The following is a 26,535-nucleotide window of genomic DNA, read 5'->3' as shown; positions in this document are numbered from 1 at the left end:
TGCGAATCATTACCCCCCCCCCGACAGCCTCATCAATGACAGAATTCTGGAGCATTGTTGAAGAATTCTGTCTCTGAAGATGACAACATTCATAACCATTACAACAATTTACAAATGTCTATGTTTTGCTTCCAGAACACTTGAAAGGTACAGAGTAGTGAAAACAACTAACTTCACAGAGAATCACAGAAACCCCACAGTGCAGATAGAGGCCATTTCGGCCCATCGAGCCTGCACCGACACATATTCCACCCGATCCCCGTAACCCCTACACCAACACATATCCCACCCTATCCCTGTAACCCCACGTATTTAATCCCCCTAACACTAAGGGTCAATTTATCATAGCCAATCAACCTAACCCACACATCTTTGGACTGTGGGAGGAAACCGGAGCACCTGGAGAAAACCCACGCAAACACGGGGAGAATGTGCAAACTCCACACAGACAGTCGCCCGAGGCCGGATTCGAACCCAGGTCTCTGGCGCTGTGAGACAACAGTGCTAACTACTATGCCACCGCGCTTCCATGGTGAACTTTGTTGAACAACTGAAGAGATGACCAATCCATGAACTTCTGGCTCATTTACCTACACTTTTATATACCGTTAAGATTGGCTACTGACTGATAAATAATATGGCTAATATGTTCTACATAGAAAGAAATATACAGGAAACTCTCGTTTAAACAGCACCTAAATTATCCGGAACTCTCTATTAACCGGCAAAATTCATACTCCGAAAACACCTCAATAACCAGAAATGTTGCCGAGTCCGAGTCCGAGTCTCCCGCAGTGACCGAGTTAGTCAGTGGGGGTAGTTCTCCAAACTGCCACTACTCGGCTTCTTGGAGCTGTCGGAAGTCCAAACACCTCAATAACAGGAGTCTGACTCTTTGTTTGTTAAAAATAGCCTCGGTAGATAACCCTCTCCGCCATCCAGAATTTTTAATCAACCGGCACCATCCCGGTCCCGTTGGTGCCGGATACCAGAGAGTTTCCTGTACTTAGGAAATGGGAATCATATAGCTTTAATGTCATCCATGCTTTTGTTACCTCCAGACTTGACTATCCCAATGCTCTCTGGGTCGGCCTCCCATCTTACACCCTCTGTAGATTAGACCTCATCCAAAACTCTGCTGCCCGTGTCCTAAGTCGCACCAAGTCCTGTTCACCCATCACGATCCCTGTGCTTTCTGACCTACGTTGGCTCCTGGTCCGGCAACATCTCGATTTTAAAATTCTCATCTTTATTTTCGAATCCCTCCAAGGCCTCACCGCTTCCTATCTCTGTACCCTCCTCCAGTCCTACAACCCTCCGAGATCTCTGCACTCCTCTAACTCTGGCCACTTGTGCATCCCCGATTTTCTTCGCTCCACCATTGGCGGCTGTGCCTTCAGCTGCCTGGGCCCTAATCTATGGAATTCTCTCCCTAAACCTCTCCGCCTCTCTCTCCTCCTTTAAGAATCTCCTTAAAACCTTCCTCTTTGACCAAGCTTTTGATCACTTGTCCTTATGTTGCTCGGTGTCAAATTTTGTTTGATAACACTCCTGTGACGCACGTTGGGATGTTTTACTACGTTAAAGGTGCTATGTAAATGCAAGTTGTTATTGTTGTTTAAAACCAGCCATCACCTTTTAGTGTGAGGCTACATAACGAATGAAATTGAATGTTTGCATGAACAGGGCAGATCATTCGAGTACATAAATGCACCTCACAGTGCTTTCCTATGGACTTATGTAAGCACCCAAATTAATGGCATGCCTCATTGCAGCTAACTAGACCTGCTCACAATCAGCTACCGTCAATAGCTGCTTAGGGCAACCACAACCAGGCCGCAGATGTCAGTTTAACACAGACAGAAGATCCAACCAAGCACCTGGCTGGGAACCAACAAACAGATCATGCATGACTGCTGTCAACACTACTAGTGCCCGCTGAGATTTGAACCTGTGACCATCAGTGTGTGAGCAAAGTGTAGAAACAACTCATTTTGTTTTGGTATCAGCAAACTGTAGACTTGGGGGTCTGTTAGGAAGCCAGGAAACGTTAACAATTCAAAGGCAAGTTGATGCATCAGTTTCATTCCGCAATGGCTGTGAAAAATGATATTTCTTCCATTTCGCTTTATCCATCTAATAATGAACATGCAGAGTTCTTCTGTTAAAGTCATCATTTCTTTCCCCGCTATTCAGCTACAAGAAATAATTGTGATTGACATCAATTGTGATTGACACCAAACTCACAAATGTTAAAGAAAGGATGGAAATCTTTTGTACAAATGAAAGCTGAGAAATTGCTACTAGTGAACAAGTGCTCAACAAATTTGTACAACATTGCTTAATACACTACTTTAAAAGGGTTAATGCCTCTGCTAAAATAGTGGGCATCCAAGGTGTTCATAGGCTAATATCGGAATCAGTCATTTCTGGGTTGAAAAGACTAGTTATGTTTGAACAGTGAAAAATTAGTCATAGTAAATAAGTTAGACAAAGTTTGCAGAGTATTTTCTATAACTTTAGTACAACTGACAAACTTGCTTTACAGGTATATAAACATAAGCCTCTTCAGTAATACCTCAAAAGCCACATCTCTTTCATTCTATAACAGCTTTGTGAGTAAGGGAGACTGTTTTTCAAACTGTTTAATGCTTTATTTTTGTTTCAATTTGTCCTTTCACTATTCTACCAACATGGTCTCATACTATGCTTAACCTTGCCAGATAAATGGATGGCCCGGTATATTAATAAATACATATTTTTCAATAGTTTGACAGCAGTGTGTGCATATAGTGTATGGTGAACAAAAAATATTTATAAATTCCGAGATTAATTGAATAAACAAAAAGGAGGTGAACATTCAGTACTATTATTTTCAGAATGTCCAGTATTATTTTGGGCCATAATTTGCTGTCAAAGTAACAGGGAGGCTAATGGCGCTTGCTGTTACTTATGCGCGAAAGGTACAACAACTTCAGGCAAGGGGCAGATGTGCAGTTAAGCGCAGATATCCAAAAGTTGCTGTCCGAGTTACGCTGCTCCACCCTTAGCTTAACTTAGAAAATGGCATCTCGCTGTCTGGCTCACCATTGAAATGCAATGAATGGCGTGAAGTTCTTGTACTTGTGCGGTAGGTAAGAACTAAACTCGCCACAGAAAGTTATGTCTTCTCCATTTTTGTCTAATTACCCTTTTAGTGATGTTACAAGTCAACCTCTCTGGCACTGAAAATTAACTATTACAAGTGTGGGGCTGGATTTTGCCAGCCGTGGGGAGGTGGGTATGGAGGCGGGACTGCCGGGAAAATGGCAGAATTTGGGGACGGGTGCCCAACACACCTCCGTGCCTTCTTGCCAGGAGGCGGGAAGCCGTCCCGCGCCGGGTCCCGTCTCCTTGGAGGCGGGAAGGGATTACAGCCACTTAACTGCCTGTTACCAGGTAGTTAACAGACAGTTTAGAGGATTATCCCCATTTTGCCCACACAAGTGCGGGCTTCCCGAAGGCTCCAAACCCCGCCAGTGTCACCGAGGCGAGTAGTGCGTCTGCAGGGGTCGGAGGGGTCCAAAAGTGTACTGTGGAGGTTAGTGATGGGTGCAAGTGTGGAGAGGCAAGTATCTGAGGTAAGTGCAAAGTGTTAGAAAAAGTGTACTTTCCTTTGTTTCTTCCTGCAGGCTTCAGTCGGTGGGTATGCGGAGAGTCTCGCACCTCCGCGGTAGAGATGACAGATGGCCATTGCATTCTCCAATACAACAACCATCTAATTTCTACAAAAGAAAGAGGTTTGATGAGGTCTTGAATTCAAGAACTCATCAAACTATAGAAAATGTCAGTGTTTGACAGCTTCACAGAGCTTTTTGACAGATGAAACGTCATACGTTGACGTTCTCTGTAACCGGCTTTCCCTTAATTGGCCTGCTAAGCCCGCTGGGTGGGCTTAACAAGGTCAATCAAGGGAAAATAGCGTGGGTTGGCCAGAAGTTGATGGAGGCGGGACTGAAACCCGACAAGTGGGAGTCCCGCCTCCAAAAGCTCCCCATTGGCAAAATCCAGCCCGTGGAGTCTCATTCCTTCATGTTTCAATTGTTGTTGGAGATTTAAAAAATGTAGAATAAATTTTTTTAACTTTTCCTTTTTGTCTCTTTTTTGTCTCTCTCTTAATCCAGTCTTCCTTTCCCTTTCATTATTTTTTCTTTCTGTACTTGATTTGACATTGAATTCAGTCATTCTAACTTACACTTCCTTCTCAGTCCTTGTGCTCTTAATTTCACAACCCATCAATCTGATTGGTTAAGGAGATACACATTTGCTTGCCTTGTTCATTCCGATCCCAGATGCCCGGTTTCCCTCGCTGCGACATTATCAGCTCGCACTTTCAGCAACTTGCCACACAAAAGATCTAAAAACCTAAACATGCAAGGGCATGTCTAACTCACGGCAGATGCCATGCCACAGCAAATTATGGCCCATTATCTGCCTTAAAGCTAAGTCAGGTATGCCCAAACCTTTGCAGCAGAAGCCAAAACCACATGACAAAACCACTGAATGGGCTGCATGGAAAATCCCTGTCGCCTCACACTAAAAATCTTCCAACCTCGTAACCTCTGACCCCCCACCACATCCCACACCCCCACCCCCCGCCCATCCTTTTCCACTGCTTGGCCCGGTCCACCACTGGCTGCTGCTGTCCAACCCCTAGTTGCCCTGTTTCAACCTTTTTAAACTTCCCGGGCTTCGGGGCTGCTTCCTGATTGGTTCCAAAAGGCTACTTATTGATTGATCTATGCAGACATTCAGATGGCAGCCTTTTTAAAAATTCTCCAGCTAGGGAAGTTTGAATTATTCAGCCAAGTCTTCTTTGTGCACAAGTTCATAAAAAGTCTCAAAGGAAACATGGGTCACGGCTGATTCGATCCATGAACAGCACATTGCATACTGCTATACTAGAACCTATCCTATGTACCTAATGACCTTGGCTATAAACTTGTCAATCTACTTCAGAATATTTTAAGAACCAATAATTTACACAATATAGTACTTAACATAAATATTTGAACAGTAGGCTCTTGTAAATTTTCTCCTTTAAGTAGATTAATGATATATAACTTTATAATGGTATTTAAAGACCCTTATATCTGTTTATATATTACAGTTTCTAAACTACACTACAGCTGTGTGAATGCCATAAAGGTTTAAAGGATAGAAGGGAGTATGGGTAGATGATATACACCAAGGTGAGCATTTCCAATCTATGTTTAAAAGCCGTATTTTAAACATGATTTGTTAATGAACCATTTGATGTTCTTTTCTTTGCATTTCATTCCCTGAAAGTTAAGGCATTCTCGCTACTACCAATAGAGTACTCTTACACGGGGCAGTCACACATACATGACCATCTCTCAATTGGTTACCAAACATAATGGTTTATAATGTTTTTTGAACCATGAAGACTGATTGGTGCATTGAGTGCAAGACTTTAAGAGATTGACTTGGTTTGAAACCTTTCCTCCTTTTCTGTAAGAAGAGCCTCACATTTGCTCAAAATATGTTTTGCTGGGGGGAAGGGGAGGGAGCCATTTCTGCTTCCCATGCTTATCAGGAAAACATGGGTGGGTTGCCTCCTCCATTGGCATTCCTATCAATGGTATACATTTGGAAAATCAGCCTTAAAATCTCAACTAAGGTAGCTAGGTCACATGTGGAACCTCATGAGCGTGGTTCAGCACCTGTGAAGTACAGCTCTTTATGTTCACCTATATGCTGCACCATCAAACCATTTTGGGTTTTCTCAGCAGTATTAATTTTCAACTTTGCCATCTGGCTGATAACATAGTAAGTGGATCTCCCCCTCATTGCATAATATGCCCGATTTTAACCTCATTGCTGTCAACAGGATGAAAATCGGGTGTGTTCTACACTGGCAAGTGATCCAGTCTGCCAGGTTATCGACCAGGCGGCAAAATTAAAAATGACCCCCTTGTGAGGCTGAGGACACGTATAGCGCTTTTTTTCTGTACCAATTTTTTCCCCTCCCTTCTTCTCTTGTTGGGGTATGGTCACACAGGTGAAGGACAGTTTTTAGTATTTCATCCAAATGCCATCATTCATGCGTGAATCTTGACAACAAGTAGTGGAAGGTTCATCATTACTGGGGGGAAATTATAGCTGATCCTGATCCAGCACCTAAATTTGGCACATGCAGAACTGAGCAGGGATGGTTAACTTGGCCCATATTTCCATCCATAATCCAAGGAAATTAAAGTCTATTGTAGCAGTTCTATTGCTGCCTTAGCTGAGATGACATTGCTCTGCATCGATTGGGGATTGAATTTGGGACTTCTCTGGTCTATATGGATCACCCAATGGATAAACTCACTGAACCATTGGGGAGCTATAACTCCCCCTTCAGGGCATAAGCAGCACTGTTTAGAACTGCTGTCAGTGTTGCTATCCACACAAAATAAACACAACATCAATTGTATTAATTATCTGATAACTACATATTCTGAACACTCAACGGCACATAACCAAGTACTTTTCAAACTGACGGTAAAATGTAGTCAATTTAAATTGAACTAATTTATAGCATAATCATATCCATGTAACTGAACAGAACTAAAATCCTGTTATAACAAAATTACAAACCACTTATAGTGAAAACTTGAAGATTAATCTACTGTTTGGTCCCTAAGGGGCAGTGGAATATAAGAGTAAAGCTGATGAAGCAGTGCTTTACCTTATTCTTTGGACTGCCCAGTCTTTGAATCACTCTTTAAATCACTGTGAAAAAACAGAAAATGTAAGTTGTGCTGACCATTTATTAACTTGTTCTTTCTCTATTCCATCAGACAGTTATTAAGAAAAAAAGGACTTACATTTATATAGCATCTTTCACAATGTCCCTTTGCAGTCAATAGAGTACTTTTGAAATGCAGTCACTGTTGTAATGTAGGGAAACGTGGCAGCCAATTTGCGCACAGCAAGGCCATACAAACAGCAGTGAGATAATGGCCAGATAATCAGTTCTTTTTACTGATGTTAGTTCAGGGAATAATGTTGGCCAGGACACTGGGGAGAACTCCCTGCTCTTCAAATAGTTCCCTGGGAACTCTTACTTCCTGAGAGAGCACACAGGGCCTCGGTTTAATGTCTCATCCGAAAGACGGCACCTCCAATGGAGCAGCACTCCCTCAGCACTGCACTGGAGTGTCAGGCTGGAGTACATGCTCAAATCTCTGGATTAGGACTTAAACCCACCACCTTCTGACTCAGATGCGAGAGTGTTACCACTGAGCCAAGGCTGACACCTTTATTACTAATATATTACTAATATACAACCAGCAGGCTCCAGGTATAACATTTCGTTGTAACGCGCTCACTCACTGAATCTCATTAAAACAGTCGCTGAAATGCAGTGGTCCTGAATTCACAAGGGGTTCCCTCGATCTTCTGCCGTAACTTAGGGGGGAGATTAGCAGAACCCCTGGTTGATTTTTAGTTGCTTAAACCATTTCTCTGGGAAGTAGGGGGTTACTGATTTCCCACTGGAAATCTCTGTGGAAATTCAGGGCGTTCTGTTATATGTTTATAATAATTGCATATGCAAAATTAATTTTGGTCAAACCAATTTTGATCAACCAGTTACCCGGTGTATCCTATTGTCTTACTTCCATCAAATAAAAGTTGCAGTCACCAGCAAAAGTTTGCCAATGATAATTAGTTAAGAATAGCTACTGCACTTCAGTTAAATATAGATCATCTGGGAAATGGAGCAGTAAAGTGCAATAAAAGAGACAGTTGATGGGCTGGTACATCACTGCCACCAATTATTGCAAACCTTTTAGTGCACATATACTACACTATTTAAAATATAATATATTTTTAAAAATCAGTATGACAGATTTGTACATTTTAAGGAGATTATCTCTATTTTGACCTTCTCCAGTATTATTTGTTTATGATATCATTCATGTTCTCAATAGCAAAAAAAAGTAGAAAGGAGACAAATTTGTCTTGTACTTACCTAGGTTGTCTAATGAATTTTAACATATTCAGAAGAGGTGAGCAACATTAACATTACAGGGTAGAAATGATCGTAAATGACCTTATCGCACTAAAGCTTTAATGCATTAGTATCAAACCCCTCTGTCCGCTATTTTAACAGAGGTGTCAGACTGTTAAGATGAACATAAGCATTAATACAATATCATTGCAAGCAGTAATTCAGTCAATCTTTTTTATAGTTCAAAAAAGAAAATCTTCAAAAGTTCCAACGGCATTTTATAATGAAAGGACACTTTCTGCAGTCAGTGGAGTATGCAGGAAACTAGAGTGAGTGACTGTTGGTAATTGGATCCATTTCAGCCAATAAGAAACAGATGCTATCGCAGTTCTTTGGTGAAATGGATGTTGTGGCTCATTGACTCAAGAAATAAGGAAAAATAAGCCCTACCATATATCTGGGACAAATTGTAACTATTTCATAGCTTGTCATCTAATATTAGTGTAACAATAAGACAATCAAAATGGTTCCAGGCACCCTATTTCCCACCTGAGGGAAAGCCTTTGAAGTTCCATTACCTCCAGGCTTTTTTCTCTTGAAAACTCAAGAGCCCAGTCTTCCAGAGGTAGGTCTCTCGATTTGAGTAGAAACAAAAACTACAGATGTTTTCACATGTTCTCACTCAAATCAGGGCTGGCCAGTAAATGCCTTCGCAACCATTTGGAAAAAAAAAGCCTTGATTCTGTTTCAGCTCCATCCACAACCCAGCCACAGATACCTGGCAATGATGGAAGAGGGCTACCTCCCTAAGCTCAGGTTTATCAGGGAGCAGTTAACATACCATCTGCTTGAGGAAGACCTCCAGACAACTTTAAATATTGGGACTGTGAAGGAATATGCCATATTCAGAAAAACACACCATTCTATGAAAGAAAAAGCCTCATTAAAACATGACATACTGGGTTTGGAAATCTGGAAGCCTTAACAATCAAAAGCTGTAAACAGCATACAAGCTATTGAGATAAGATAAGTTGTTGACACTGAGACAATAGCCTTATTGAAGTAGAAGGGTGGAGGTTCCTAAAAGTCTGAAGCCTTGGAAAGAACACAATAGCCATACCCAGTTTAAGTGTTATAAACCAACACTTCAGAAAGAAACATAGAACAGTAAAGAAACATGTGCCTTTGTAAAAATTACAACAAGTAAAAGAAACACCTGCCATCAAATCATTTTTATGTTAAATTTAGAACACGGAGACACGAGTCTGTGGTACAACCAGCTGAGGTGATTAAGAATTGCATAGATCATCCTAAGTAAGGTGTTCTAAATGCAAAAGATACAAACAGAAGACCTTCGTAAGAATGACATCAAATAGACACAGCCATCACATTGTTTTTATGATAAGTTTTGAACACCTAAAGGTAGAGGCACAAGTCTACTTGCTACAGCTGAACTGACTAAGAATAGAAGAAGTCAACAGAAAAATGACTAGAGATAATTAGCTTACATCAGCAGAAAACTTCAAAGGAAATACCACTGAGAAAGAGTATAAAAATTGGACTTTCAAATGGGAAGATAGATTCGCTTGAAGGGGCAAAGCGATTCTCAGGCTTCAGAGGCAAGCTCTGCAAGTCTTCAACTCTTTGAGTTTCAGGGATCAAAAAGGTACTTGTATTTGATTTTGGTGGATATCCTGGAATAGACTAAGAAATGTAAAAATGTAACGAAGTTAAGATTTGAGAATAAGGATCTATGATAATAGAATTGTAAGTTTTCTGTATTTGGAACTGTTAATGTTGCGATTGAATCACCAGCTGTAAGTTACATGTTGGTTCTTTAATAAATCTATATTTTTTTAGAATTGTCTCACACAGTACTTCTGTATCAAACTCGTGAACTCAATCTCTGTACACTCTTATGAGGAGTTGCAGAATTCTGGTGGAGTTTTCTGGACCCTCATAATATTCGGAAGGTTACAGTCTAGCTAAACTTATTAAAATTGCTATCTGGAGGATGGTAACATCTTCAGACTGTTCCTTTCCTTTAGGGAGAGATAGTCTGGACCTTTAGACCCAATTAAGTGTCTTTAGGATTCGGCTACCTCTAACTTTAGTTGAAAGTGAATGTCTGGGGAATATGCCTGATCCAGGGTAGCCCTACAGGTGCTAGGACTAGTAACAATCCTTTCAGGACAGCACAGGCAAGATAACTACATTCCTCATTTTTTTGTGCCTGAATCTTTGCACTCTAATGGAGGGTACAGCAGCAATATCAGCCTAATTGCTATACGTAGATACATCAAACAGGTGACCAATGCTTTGTTCAAGAGGACTAAAACATTCAATCTCTTTCCCACTGATTAGCAAACATGATGGGGCTACCCATGATGGGTTGCTGGCTTCCCAAAAGTATAGGAGGTGATTGAAGCCCTAGTCACTATGCAATGACCTATCTGAACAGAGAGGCTATACTGCATCAATGTGCATTCTCAGTGATCAAGAACATCATATCATATAGGTCAATGTCTGCTTCCCAGGCATTAGTTGTGATGTTTTTATTTGTCACCTATCAGCTAAGTTTGTTTGAAGGTGAAGTAAAATTGGAAAGATTGCTCTTCAGGATTAAGGCTATATTCTGCAGATTTGGCTAATGACATCCTTACTGCAACCATGGATAGAGGCACAACGCAGGTACTATAAGACCCATACAATCATTGGGAACACGATTGACCACACCATTGGCATCTTGAAGCAGCACTTCCGATGTCTGGATAGATAAAGGAGCATCTTACAGTACAGCCTCCATCCCTCCACAAGGTCTCCAGGGGCATGCTGCATGATCCCGAACTTTGCTATACAGAGAGCCTAACCATGGAGGAGGACAGTCCTGAATCCAGGTGACAGCAGCAGAAAGACAATGATGAGGAAAACGTAATTCCTGAAACATCAACGCAGATCTGAAGACCGGTAGGTCGGGTACTCATTCAAAATACATTCCTTACATTGTTAGACTCAGTCCATCAAACCAGCCAGATCTTGGGATGATGCCATCTGCATATAATGTTCTCGCAACCACATTGTTAGTGTAATGTAATGATAGCAAAACATTAATGAAATATTCCTCTATTCATGGTGTGGATGTTCAGAACAATTTTAGTCCATGTTGTTGTAATCAGGTCAATTGATTACTGAATTAACTAATTACAATGGCCCAGATTTTGTGGTGGGTAATGACGGCGAAACTGTCAGCGTTCTCCGTCATTACCCCACTGAAACTGACAGCAACATCAGGATATAGCATATGCGCAGATAAACGCAGAAATCCTGAAGCTGCGGTCAGTTATTCTCTGCTCCTCCACAGGCTGCGCTGTGGAACTCCTCAGAGCTGGCAATCAATTTAAATCACATGGAAAGACGAAAATTTCTATTATTCTGGAATATCAGTGTTAACCCCCCTGTCCCCTACGAAAAAGTTAAGCCTTGTTGAAAGAGGTTAAACTGGGTTTTAAAGGTGTATAGACTGCTGAACAACCATTCTGGCTTGGAAAGACTAACTTTATATTTGTGGAATGTCAAATTTTTTCCATTAATATGATTAAGAATTACATGGCTTTATGTATTTTTTTAAACGTTTGTTTATGTTATTTTAGCTTCTACCTTAATCCTATGTGTATGTCCCAATCTTTATTTCACTTTCGGTAAAATTTATAAAAAGTAAATTCGAATCTGTGCATTTTACTTCCTGGTTTGCAGCCTGTGAAAATTCTTCGATGTGATTGGCTGCTCAGCCTGCTTGATGATACCACATTGCTAGTGTAATGTAATGATAACAAAACAGTAATGAAATATTCCTCTATTCACGGTGTGGATGTTCAGAACAATCTGGAATAATCTATCCAGATATCATGGGATTTTTGTAATGTTGTTACATTCATGTGGTTTTGTTTCTCCGCCGTCCCGATCCCTCCTCTTTTCAGAGTATTGATTTTTTGCTGGGTATGGTTCCACAGGCGCTGAGTGCACTCTGGTACTTCACCCAAGCACCCATTCTTCATGTGTGACCTGAGATTAAGGCCTGGAATTTGTGGTTAGCAGCGAAGCAATGGCATTCGCTACTGGCCCCGATCCCTCTGTCAAGAGCTTCGGGTTTCCGACCCTCAACTCAAATCAGTGGAAGTTAATGGGGATTCCCTAGTGTGAACTGCTGTGATGTCAACAGGCTGTCTAAGCAGCCAAACAAAAGGCAGAATTCTCACAGACAGCGAACCAGGAAGTGAGTAAGCTCCTAAAATTCTAACTTTTTAATAAATGTTAGAGAGAGAGCAAAACAAAGATTGGGGCTCTCACATGGGGAAACGGCAAACCTGAAATAAAGATGCACAAACGTTTTTAAAAAAAATATTAATGTTTTTGAAAAGTTTCTTAAAAATTTACATTTTTATTAAAATGGACAAACTTCACACTGCACAAAATTAAAATTAGCTTTCCAGGCCCTTAACCTTTGTTTAGCAGTAATAACGCTGTCAAAACCCCAGTTGCACCTAATCCCTCTGGGTCTAACTTATGGGGCGGAATTTTAACAGCGTATTTACTGCAAAAGAGCCAAAGATTTCATCAGTTTCCCTAACTTGGCTGATTACTCAGGTTGCCAGCTCTGTGGAGGGAGGGTGCATGGTGCAGCCTGCTTTGGAACGGTCATTGACTGACAGCAACTTCAAGCTTTCTGCATGCACCAAATCCCAAAGTTGCAGTCAGTTTCAAAGGTGGAATGACAGCGAACGCTACCAGTTCGCCATCATCCCAATCGCAAGTTTCGGGCAAATGAATGTCAACAGGCTATGAACCCTAGGGGGCATCAGAGAGCTGCCCAATCTTGCCCTCACCTGACAGCCACAAATATTGGGAGTTGCTGGATAGCAATCGGGAGTGGGAGTCTCCTTGTTGGATCAAGGGCACCTAATCCCACCCCACCCCTACCAAGATCACCTAACTCAGGACACACTGGCCTAGAAATTCAGTGGCGCCCCATTTGGGGCGCCAGCCTCACCAGGGCGCCGGAAGTACCGCCCCGGAAGTAGTCGCGGCCGCCTGCCGCAAATTCTCTTTCAGCGCCCCAGACGGAAGCGCGGCGCTACTCGAGGCGCCCCGCATCCCTCTTGGAGCGCTGCAACTGAAGATCGCAGTGCAACGTGCCGCAGTGCCACACGCTGCGGCACGGCACGCTGTGGTACTGCAGGCCTTCCTCCCCTTCTTAAAGGGGAGGGGCCTGCTGCAGCGCGCTCAAAAAGCACGAGTGCCAGCAAAAGAGCCCGGCACTGAGGAGAAGTGCCGGGCTCTTGGGACACAGCTGGCACTCCGTGGGGGGGGGGTGCTCAGGAGGCCGGGGACGGCGGCGCGGAGAGGTGCTGACAGGCGGCCATAAAAAAAATGGCCGCCCCGCACTTCAGCGCCTCTACCGCCATGGGTAGGCCCCCCCTGAACCGGTCGCAAATTGCGACCGGCGTTAAAGCAGGGGGCGCTACTAAATTTCACAATTGGGGCGGTTGCAGGGCGCTGCGCACACCGATGACATCATCGGTAGTGGCGCAGCGCTAACGGCTAGCGCCGCCATTAGCATCCCGCTAAATTTAGCGGGAGGCGTGGCCAGTGGCGTACAACCCACTAAGTGTCCTCTTAGGGCGCTAATGGGTGGCGCAGCCCACTGAATTTTTAGGTCACTGGGAATTGAGCTTTAGACCTACCAGGTTTGTACAGTCTAACTGTCATCAGGCTTTTATTTCATATAGATTTTCTTTTAAATTCAAGACATTGATTCTTGGTATCATTGCACACAAGCACCCAACTGAGGAATCAAGTGACTGTATCCTATTGGCATCAACGTTATTCAACCATTACCCATGATGGTGCATGTTCAGTGTGACAATGCTCGTAGTAGCTGAATTACTCTCCAGTTTGTCTGCTGTGCCCTCCACTGACGCACATCAGATAGATCATCCAGAATTAAAGTAACATTACCAGCCTATCAACTGAAGCTAACGCAACATTGGATGAAAGATTGGGTGGGCTCTGTCATTGGGGTGTGCTCCTCCCTGTCTGGTTACCTCTATTTGTTATCCCCAGGCAATCCAATATGCCCTGGCGCATGAACCCAATATGAGTTATGATGTATGTGTCCGACCTAATTACTGGTTTGAGTCTGCTCCCTCCTTCCCCAAGGCTAGTAGATTGGTTCTGGTGAACATCATGACCCAAAGCGCTTGAAGTACAGGCAATGAAGTACTTTTTGGATTGTAGTCACTATTGTAATGTAGGAAACACGGCAGCCAATTTGAGCACAGCAAGGTCCCACAAACAGCAATGAGATAGTGACCAGATAATCTGTTTTAGTGATATTGGGTGAGGGATAAATGTTGGCCAAGACACCGGGGATAACTCCCCTGTGCTTCTTCGAAATAGTGCCGTGGGGTCTTTTACATCCACCTGTGAAGGCAGAAGGGGCCGCAGTTTAACATCTCATCCGAAAGACGATGAGATGTACCATGTGGCTGACTGACACAGAACACACACATTAGGCTTCCTGCTTTCTGTAATGTGTATACCTTTAAGGGGAGAACTATCTTATACAGCTCATGTATACTGCAGTACCGGCAGTGACCACACTTGTATATAGCACTGAGTAGTAATCTGTACAGATCAGTTCCAGTGTGAACCACGTTGAGTAAACACCTGTTGTACCGTTCTCCTGCAGTCTGTGTCTTATTATACACGGACGCAACATTGGCGACAAGGCAAGTTCGAACCTACCTGCAACTCTGCATCACCTCCTGGGGATTCCTTCCTGGAGATCAGTGGATTGGAGGTCAAGGCCAGAGACTCGGGCGTCGACCACGGGCAACCGCCCAGTCATCCAGCAGAGACTCGAGAATAGCGGGGGAGGCTGTCGAGAGCCAGGCTTGGCTTTCCAGTCGAGGTGGTCCAGCGAAACGGGCTGGCAACAGGTAGTGCGCAGACCCTTCCTGGACAGCGGCGGGCTAGAGCCCGACCGAGCGGCACAGCAAAGGGCCGAGCAGCATCGATGGGGGAGAGAGAGAGAGGGCAGAGCACACAGGGCGCAGCCGGTGTTCAGGGGCCGAGCAGCGTCGAAGAGAGGGAGAGAGAGATATGCACAGAAACCCGCGAGGCACCGCCATTGCCACGAGGACTGCCGAGAGCAGCGTTGGCAGCAGCACAGGAGAAGCGCGCGAAACCTACAGGGCGCCGCCATTGCCACGAGAACCACCGGGAGTGGCGTTGGCAGCAGCGGGGGAGGAAGGAAAGCGCGGGAGACGCCATTTTAGGCCATTGGGAGATGCCATTTTAAACCACACCCAAAATGCCAAAGAGTGGCAGTATCACCGCATTTGACAATGAAGTCAAAGATTGGACTACATATGTCGAACGAATAGAGGTATACTGCAAGGCAAATGAGGTGTCCTATGACAAGAAAGTGTCGGTATTGTTTAATTCAATGGGTGCAAAGACGTATGGTTTATTACGAAATCTAGTAACCCCAACGAAGCCAATGGAAAAGAGTTTTGAAGACATAGTAACGATACTACAGGAACATTTAAACCCCACACCGCTGCTGATAGCAGAAAGATTCAAGTTTCACAATCGGAACCAGCATAAGGATGAAAGCAATGCTGATTATTTAACAGAATTGCGCAAACTATCGAAACACTGCCAGTTTGGAGCGGGACTGGCAGATACCTTCAGGGACAAGTTTGTGTGTGGGCTTCAAAGTGAAGGAACCCAGAAACGGCTTTTATCTGAAAAGGACCTTACGCTGGAAAAGGCTTTCAGCATTGCGGTATCATATGAAGCAGCAGCACGGGGCGCTGCAGAGATACAACAGAGACCGCAAGTATATGGCACAAACGAAATGTCATATGGAACAGAGAAGTGCTATCGCTGCGGCAGAACAACACATGACCAGAATGATTGCTGGTTCAAAGACAAAGTGTGCAGACAGTGTGGAAAAGTAGGACACATAGCACGAGTCTGCAGGTCAGGAAAGAAAACCAGCAATAAGAAATCTACCAAAGAAAAGTACAAGAAGGTACATAAGATGACGGAAAATAGTTCAGATGAACAAAAGAGTGATAACGACTCCGAAAGCAGGGAACTGAGTTGTCTGAAACTACATAATGTGATCACAATGGAGGATCACCGAACCATTTGGGTCACTCTCAAGATAGCAGGAGTCCAGGTAAAGATGGAATTGGACACAGGATCAGCCCTAACAGTCATAAACTGACGGGACTACGAGCGGCTATTCTCACACATACCCTTGAGAGACACAAAAATTATTTTGAAGACGTACACGGGGCAAAAAGTCTACCCCAAAGGAAAAATAAGGGTGACCATTATATATAACGGTAAGGAAACACCAAAACTAGACCTGTATGTATTACAAGATGGAGGACCACCATTGCTGGGATGTGAATGGATCCGGAAAATACAACTGGATTGGCATTCCATACAGGCATTGACTGTGGCTGACAAAAAGGATGATGACGTCACACCTGGGTGACTGTCAAAGATCCTAACTGACGTGAACGAAGTGTTCCAGCAAGGACTCGGAACACTAAAAGGCATGACAGCGACGATTAAAATTGAAGAAAATGCAAGCCCAACATTTTTTAAGGCCAGACCGGTAACTTATGCGATCCGCCCAGCCGTCGAAGCAGAGCTGGAGAGTCTGGAACGTTCAGGTGTACTGTCCAAGGCAGACTGGAGCGAGTGGGCTACACCCATCATCCCTGTGATGAAAAAGTCGTTGAGCAGCACGCCTGGGGAACCAAGGAAGGTTCGCATCTGTGGGGACTTTAAGGTAACAGTGAACCCGATCCTTCACACCGTACAATATCCACTTCCGCGGATTGAAGATATTTTCGCCTCGCTATCTGGAGGGAAACGCTTCACTAAGATTGATCTGGCCCAGGCGTATCTGCAAATGGAGGTAGAAGAAGCATCAAAAAAATACCTCACAATCAACACCCATAAAGGTCTCTACCAATACAACCGGCTGGTATTCGGGGTAGCATCAGCTCCGGCTATTTGGCAGAGGGCAATGGAACAAGTCCTGCAAGGGATCCCAGGGACCCAGTGTTATTTGGACGACATCCTGGTCACGGGCGAAAATGACAGTGATCACCTTGCCAACCTGGAGCAGGTGCTCACTAGATTGCAGGAATATGGGCTCCGAGCTAACCGCCCCAAATGCGAGTTTTTTAAAAAACAGATCTTGTATTGTGGCCACGTTATCGATAAAGAGGGGTTACATAAGTCCCCAGAGAAGATTGAGGCAGTAGTCAAGGCTCCAGCACCGGAAAATGTGTCACAACTGAGGTCGTTCCTCGGGCTGGTAAACTACTACCATAAGTTCTTGCCAGATTTGCCTACAGTACTACACCCACTGAACACCCTACTGCAAACTGGGGTGCCATGGAAGTGGAGTGACGAATGTAGACGAGCTTTCCAGAAGAGCAAAACACTAATCACATCGAAAGAGATATTGGCCCATTACAACCCAGCATTACCAATTCGGTTGGCATGTGATGCGTCACCCTACGGCATTGGAGCGGTGCTGTCGCACAAATTCTCGGATGGCTCAGAGAGGCCAATAACCTTTGCGTCATGATCACTAACCTCAGCCGACCGTAACTACGCCCAGATTGACAGGGAGGCCCTCAGCCTAGTGTGGGGAGTGAAAACGTTCAATCACTATCTGCACGGGCAGAAATTCACCTTGCTGACTGATCACCAGCCTCTTGTCTCCATTTTTAATCCGAAGAAGGGCGTTCCAGTGATGACTGCGCAACGACTACAAAGATGGTCACTTTTTCTAGGGGCGCACCACTATGCGATTGAATATAAGGGCACGAAACAGCATGGAAATGCTGATGGGCTATCACGCCTGCCACTGCCTACTGCGGAGGAAGCACCAGCAGTGGATCCTGTCGAAATATTCCATTCGACTATAGTTGAATACCTACCGGTAACTAACGCTTGTATCGAAAAGGAAACCCAAAATGACCCGACACTGTCTCGGGTATATGATTTGACGGTGAAGGGATGGCCAGCACATGGCGACTCACTGTTGCCAGCATTCTCGACAAGGAGAGAACAGCTGTCAGTGTGCGGGGGACTTTGGTGTGTGGATCCCGAGTGGTAATTCCACCCAAGTTAAGGGATAGAGTGCTCAATTAGCTTCATGAGGGTCATCTGGGAGGGGTAAAAATGAATAGCCTAGCCAGGGCTTATGTGTGGTGGCCGGGAATCAATAAACAAATCGAGGACCTGACCAAGAGTTGCTCAGGATGCCAGAAAGTCCAAAATGCACCACCACAGGCCCCTCCACACCCATGGGAGTGGCCCTCATCTCCATGGCAATGGGTGCATATTGATTTTGCTGGTCCATTCATGGACTCAATGTTTTTAATAGCCGTGGATGCGCACTCGAAATGGCCTGAGGTCATCAAAATGTCCTCCACCACCACAGAGAAAACAATTGCAGTCCTACGGACCATTTTTGCCAGGAGTGGCTTGCCAGAACAGATTTGCTCCGACAGCGGACCACAGTTTGTGTCCGAAGAGTTCCGGAGATTCTTGAAAAAGAATGGGGTAAGGCATTACACATCCGCCCCGTATCATCCAGCCACAAATGGATTGGCTGAGAGGTTCGTACAAACCTTTAAGAAGGCAATAAAGGCTATGTACAATGACAACATTCTGCTGCAGCACAAGGTGGACAATTTCCTGTTCGCCTACCGGAATGCGACACATGCAGTCACCAACCAGGCCCCAGCCATGATGTTCTTTAACCGAAGGTTAAGATCTCGCCTGGATTTGCTCAGACCAAACGTACGAAGAGATGTTGAGAGTAAGCAATTCCAGCACATCCATGAGAAGCCAACAAGGAGCTTCAATGTAGGGCAACCAGTCTTGGCCCGCGACTACCGAACAGAAAAATGGCAGCCAGGAACGATATGCACACGGCAGGGCCCACTAATGTACACAGTGGACGTTGGGGAGAACATCGTGAGATGCCATGCTGACCATATCCTAGAGTCACAGGAACAAGTCAACCCCATGCCTCGCCCATACGTACCTGGTGATGAACCCGACGTACAGGTCGCATCTACCCCAGAAACAGTAGCATCGGAAGCTGATGAACCAACCGATGACAGGGGGCCAGAATCGCCTCCGCACCAAGAGCAAGACACTCGGGAAAGGCGCTATCCAGAAAGGATCAGGAAGCCTCCCCAAAGACTGAATATATAAATAGACTATTTTCAGCTAATGTTGCATGTTAAAAGTGTTAATTGTAATTAGTTTGATATTTAATTGTTAAATGAGTGTTATGGTACTGTTAATCTAAAAGGGGAGGAATTGTAATGTATATACCTTTAAGGGGGGAACTATCTTTTACAGCTCATGTATACTGCAGTACCGGCAGTGACCACACCTGTATATAGCACAAAGTAGTAATCTGTACAGATCAGTTCCAGTGTGAACCACGTTGAGTAAACACCTGTTGTACCGTTCTCCTGCAGTCTGTGTCTTATTATGCACGGACGCAACACTTTCCTCTGAAACTCTGAGGAGCACTGTGCATGTGCAGGCATGCATGTTCTATTCAAAATTTGACATACCTGTGGTTATGCATGTGTGGGGGCACTCAGAGTTTCGAAAGAAGATCATTGTCTATGGACGTTGCAAGCAGATTTGTGTCAGTGAGGGTGTGTTTACTGCACCTCACTTGTTCAGATTCCCTGGAGTAGCAGGAACTTTAAAAGTGTTGCTGAGAGCAGGAAACTTCAGAAGGGAAGAAATAATGGAAGAGATAGGGTGGATGTAGAGGGAAAAAATTGGTGGTAGCAGTGGCTTTGAGCGATAGCATATTTGCGAAGAGAATGTCTGGCATAAAGCCATAGGAAAATCAGATGATGGGAGTACCCAGGAGGTGCATGAATTGCCTGCGTAGTCCATGTTGTTGTAATCAGGTCAATTGATTACTGAATTAACTAATTACAATGGCCCAGATTTTGTGGTGGGTAATGACGGCGAAACTGTCAGAGTTCACCGTCATTACCCCTCTGAAACTGACAGCAATATCAGGATACAGCATATGCGCAGATAAACGCGGAAATCCTGAAGTTGCGGTCAGTTATTCCTTGCTCCACCACAGGCTGCGCTGTGGATCTCCCCAGAGCCGGCAATCAATTTAAATCACATGGAAAGACAAAAACTTCTCCTATTATTCTGGAATATCAGTGTTAACCCCCCTGCCCCCCACGAAAAAGTTAAGCCTTGTTGAAAGAGGTTAAACTGGGTTTTTAATGGTGTATTGACTGCTGAACAACGTTTCTGACCCTGAAAGAGTAAATTTATATCTGTGGAATGTCAAATGTTTCCATTAATATGATTAAGAACTACATGGCTTTAATTTTTTTAAAGGTTTGTTTATGTTATTTCAGCTTCTACCTTAATCCTATGAGTATGTCCCAATCTTTATTTCACTCTCTGTAAAATTTATAAAAAATAAATTCGAATCTGTGCATTTTACTTCCTGGTTTGCAGTCTGTGAGAATTCTTCGATGTGATTGGCTGCTCAGCCTGCTTGATGACATCACATTGCTGGACGCTGGAGATTTGCTTGATTTGGTGGCAGATTCAAAACGAAGATCGCTAGATCTTCGTGGGTAGCTTTCTTTGAGGTCAGTGGCAAGCGCTGTTGCTTTGCTGCTGACCGCAAATTGCGGGCCATTAGTTTGATAGTAACATGAATGATAAAACATAATTACCTCATCAGTTAAATATTCAATCATTATCTAAGCCCATAATTATTCATGAGGCACATGCTTGTGTGACTTTAAGAATGAACAGAAGCATTTAAAAGCAAAATTTATTGAAAACAGCACCGTCCAGGGCATTCAGTATTTGCATGGTTTGCTCTTGTCTGTATATCTTGGATGTACACTTACAATTATTATGGCAAATAAGTTGTGAACATATGAGAGTAAAATAGAGAATATGTCTTCATTTGCACTATTACAATTCGCTGAATAGATTAAAAATGGATATGCAAAAATACCACCCAAGCTCGAAAGGCTTGATCCACATAATCAACATCTACAGAAGTTCACTTTCTGGTTCATTAGCTCTTTCTGGACATGATGAATGGCTTAATTTTCTTATTGCTGATACAACTAACCATTAAAAAAAATGCTACACCACCACTGAATATCCTCATTTCTCACTCTTTTCTGCCCAGAAGTTGAGATGTAAGGGTAAAGTTATATAACTCCTTAGTAAGACCACACTTAGAGTACATTGTACAGACTTGGGCTCCACACTATAGGAAGAATGTTCAGGCACTAGAGTTGGTGCGGCACAGATTCAGTAGGATTCCGCTTGGTATGAGGAAATACAGATATGAAGAAAAAGTTGGAACAAAGGAATTTTTGAGGTTATATGATGGAAGTGTTTAAAATGATGCACTCAATTCCCTGACAGCCCATGTAAGAATGATAGGACAGAGTTGATAGAAGTTGATAGTTTCCAGTGGTTGAGGGCCCTAGAACATGTATATAGAAACATAGAAGATAGGAGCAGGAGTAGGCCATTCGGCCCCTCGAGCCTGTTCCGCCATTAAATGAGATCATGGCTGATCATCCAAATTCAGTACCCTGTCGTTGCTTTCTCCCTATATCCCTTTAGCCTTAAGAAATATATCTAACTCCTTCTTGAATATATTTAATGAATTGGCCTCCACTGCCTTGTGTGGTAGAGAATTCCACAGGTTCACCACTCGCTGGGTGAAGAAATTCTTCCTCATCTCAATCCTAAATGGCTTACCCCTTATCCTTAGACTGTGACCCCTGGTTCTGGACTCCCCCGCCATCAGGAACATCCTTCCTGCATCTAGTCTGTCTAATCCTGTTAGAATTTTATAAGTTTCAATGAGATCCCCTCTCATTCTTCTCAACTCTAGCGAATATAAGCCTAATCGACCCAATCTCTCCTCATCCGTCATTTCTGCCATCACAGGTATCAGTCTGGTGAATCTTCGCTGCACTCTCTCCATGACAAGAACATCTTTCCTCAGATAAGCTGACCGAAACTGCACACAATACTCAAGGTATGGTCTCACCAAGGCCCTGTACAATTGCAGTAAGACATCCTTGCTCCTGTACTCGAATCCTCTCGCTATGAAGGCCAACATGCCATTTGCCTTCTTAACCGCCTGCTGCACCTGCATGCTTACCTTCAGCGACTGGTGCACAAGGACTACCCAGGTCTCATTGCACTTCCCCTTTTCCCAATCTATTGCCGTTCAGGTAATAATCTGTCTTCCTGTTTTTGCCACGGAAGTGAATAACCTCGCATTTATCCACATTATACTGCATTTGCCATGCATCTGCCCAATCACCCAACCTGTCCAAATCATACTGGATTTTCTCTGCATCCTCCTCACAGCACACACGCCCACCCAGCTTTGTGTCATCTGCAAACTTGGAGATATTACATCTAGTTCCCTTGTCTAGATCATTTATATATATTGTGAATAGCTGGGGTCCTAGCACCTAGTACCCCACTAGTCACTGCCTGCCACTCGGAAAAAGACCCATTTATTTCAACTCTTTGGTTCCTGTCTGCCAACCAGTTCTCTATCCAAGACAGTATCTTACCCCCAATCCCGTGTGCTTTAACTTTGCACGCTAATCTCTTATGCGGGACCTTATCGAAAGCCTTCTGAAAGTCCAAATACACCACATCCACTGGTTCTCCCTTATCTATTCTACCAGTTACATCCTCAAAAAATTCCAGTAGATTAGTCAAGCACAAATTACCTTTTGTAAATCCATGTTGACTTTGTCCGATCCGGTCACTGTTTTCCAAGCGCTCTGCTATTACATCTTTTATAATGGACTCTAGCATTTTCCCCACTACTGATGTCAGACTTACCGGTCTATAGTTCCCCGTTTTCTCTGTACCACCTTTTTTAAATAGTGGGGTTACAATAGCTATCCTCCAATCCATGCTAACTGTTCCAGAGTCTATAGAATTTTGGAAGATGACCAGCAATGCATCTACATATACTGTGTGCATAGAGGTAAGATTAAATGTAAGAGGTTTATGACAGCGAGCAGGAGAAATGCTTTTGCACAAAGGCTTGAGATGGAATAGACTACCAGAGGCTGATTGTCGCCATTTAAGAACAGGTAAATAGACAGTTGAAGGAAAGGGGGATAAAGGGAAATGGAAGTAGGGTAGGCCCAGGGGATTAGGGCTATTATTCATGTGGAGTACAGACTAGTTGAGCTGAATGTTTTATTTCCATGTAGTAATTTACAGGTAATTCACTACTGGACTGCTAGGGAACTAACCCACCCCAGCACATTTATGGACATTGAATTCCATCTGCCTTTTCTTTATCCATTCCACCATCTTATCAATATCTCGTTTTAGCTTGCTTTGATCCTCCAAATTATTTGCTATGCCTTTTATTTTAGTATTGTCTGCAAAGTTGGACACCACTCCCTCTAGCCTATATCCAAGTAATCGATGTGCTTAGTGAACAGAAACAGTCCCAGGACAGAACCCAGTGGGATACTGCTATGCATTTACAACCGCTGAGAAACTGTCCTTAACTCCTACTCTGTTTCCTCTCTTCTAAACAGGTTTAATTCTTTTTTGTACCTTTCCCCCTAATTCCAAACGTCTTAAACTTCTCCAATAGTCTCATGTGTGGTACCTTGTCAAGAGCTTTCTGAAAGCCCATATACACCACATCCACTGCATTTCTCCCATCCATATATGTAAATAGATCTCATCCTTGTCCGTTTCCCATAAGTCTGCATGTCTGGTTTCCTAACCATTCAGTTGTGGTCGGTGTGTCTGATTTGCTCAAGGTCTGGTAGAGATGTGTGACTGCCTTCATTGGTAATCTAGCAGAGGTTCATGCTCACAAAATATCATAAGTCTTCAAATTTCCCACATTACAACAGTGACTCCACTGCAAAAGTACTTCATTGGCTGTAAAGCACTTTGAGACATCCGGTGGTCATGAAAGGCGCTATATAAATGCAAGTCTTTCTTTCCTCTTTCTTTCTAGGTTAAACCTCGCATTTTGAGAAGGAAGCTATCCAAATTAATCTGAGTACTACTTCCTCAGTATAGCTGAAGCATTGGGGTAGAAATCCATCTTGGCTGCGGGCAGCATCACCTCAAATGGTTATCCCATTATCTAGGATTTTTGCAAGATAAATAGCAACATTAACCCATCATTCACTCTACTGACTATGAGCATCCACTTAGACAAAAATCAGTTCTGCAAGATTCAATATGTATTTTAATACAAGATCATCTAACTCTTGGTATAATTAACCCTAGAAAGCATATTTGGGAACTTTAATGCCTCATAGTGATTCCACTGAAACTTTACATTGTGTCAGCACTAAAAGTAAAGATCGAAAGCTATTAATTCTTAATTGTGATAAGTTGTTTGGTAATTGGAATAAACTAGCCAGATCCAAGCCTCAGGTTTCTCATTAGTTTCCCATCAATACCTGCACTAAAACTATGGGTCAGTGGCTGTATCTTCTTGTTACTCAAGTGAATTCATTAATCATCCTGTTCTGGGATGTCCACTAAAATAGCTAAGATTTCAAAGTTGAATGAAGCTATACAGAACAGCTGTCACTGTTTTTTTTAAAAAAAACAAATGTGTCCAGTCACATTGCAATTTTAGCAAATGTCACCTCGAGCTTTAATGATTTTTTTTTTTAACTGAAAAGACTTCAAGTATACCTGGAATCTACATAACGGACTAAAACCAACATTATTCCACTGTCTTACGCACTTTCTTAATTGCCCGATGAGAAGAATTATATTTTTATTTTGGGGGGTGTTATTTCTGTCTGGGACGTGTCACTTGCTTTATTATGGGCTGGATTTTCCACCCATTGACTACGAAAGGGCCTTCAATCTAGATGCCTGCCTAACAGCAGCACGGTGGCATAGTGGTTAGCACTGTTGCCTCACAGCGCCAGAGACCCGGGTTCGAATCCGGCCTCGGGCGACTGTCTGTGTGGAGTTTGCACATTCTCCCCGTGTTTGCGTGGGTTTTCTCCGGGTGCTCCGGTTTCCTCCCACAGTCCAAAGATGTGCGGGTTAGGTTGATTGGCTATGATAAATTGACCCTTAGTGTTAGGGGGATTAAATACGTGAGGTTACAGGGATAGGGTGGGACATGTGTTGGTGTAGGGGTTACGGGGATTGGGTGGGATATGTGTCGGTGCAGGCTCGATGGGCCGAAATGGCCTCTATCTGCACTGTGGGGTTTCTGTGATGTGATTCTGTGAACAGCTCCTGTTGTTAAAAGATGAAAATGCAACAGTGGCAACTTCAAACACATAATCACACCATTAATGGATGCAACTCCTTGACTGACAGCCTTGTGGCACTATCTGCCACCCATTTTTTTATTCGATAGACATTCATTTCTGATGAAAAGTATTCATTAGCTATGATAGGTAAACATCTAATATCAAAACAAAGATGTCAATTTGCATTATGGAATATCAAGCAGAATGTGTGAACTATATACTTTCTTTGTCACTGGATATTATTTGATTTCAGAATAGAATAGAAATGCTATAACTGTCTAATGCTCCATCCTCTAGAGATACATTATTAAAGGCCAATTACTCAACACTCATGTACAATGCTCTCAAATACTGCAACAGGCATCAAAGTGTTAGGTCAACCAGTTACTAAATGTGATACAAGCAAACCTTTCAAGGTTGTGCTACTAGGCAGTGCTCTCTAGAGTCTGATGTTGCAAGTTTTCCAGGTCACCTAGCTGAGGGTCACTGTGGCTGGGACACCAACTAATATGTACTTCTGACTATTGAACAAATGCAATCACTGAGCTACTAACCTATCAATATTTATTGAGTACAAGCTAATCAACTTTTATTAATAATATGAATCCGAGCGTTACATTTAACTCCTCCCTTCCATGGAATATGGCGGCATGCTAGCTGCTTGTTACACCCTCAGGTTCCAAGCCATTTTCCACTCTTAAGCACCTTATTGAAATGTTACCCAAAGCAACAACATAGGATGTTCCCGAGTGTTTAGCAGTGCTTTATTGTGCCATCATCCAAAATTAGTTGACTTAGGTATGCAGGCACCTGTGCAAGCACCTCTAATCAGAAGGGTCCATGAAGTTTCTATTTCCAAAATTCAAGCCGTACTTGAATGTCATAAAGGTTTCCTAACTCAGCCCTTTTAACAAATTTTGGGAATGACTGGAGTCAGCATTTTCCAGCAGCATAATCAATGTTCTCAGTAACTATCTGAGTTGTGATTTGTGAAAATTAAAACATACATACCATGTTATTGCACCATGTGAATGTTGGGGTAGCCTAGGTGCAGGAGTCCAGATTCCAAAATGGCAGTTCTGCCAAGTTTATGGGCGAGGG

Source organism: Somniosus microcephalus, chromosome 27 (assembly GCF_052327205.1).
Source record: "Somniosus microcephalus isolate GS21.2 chromosome 27, FLI_Smic_1.0, whole genome shotgun sequence".
NCBI classification, from domain to species: domain Eukaryota; kingdom Metazoa; phylum Chordata; class Chondrichthyes; order Squaliformes; family Somniosidae; genus Somniosus; species Somniosus microcephalus.
Note: the sequence above shows the minus strand (reverse complement) of the source record.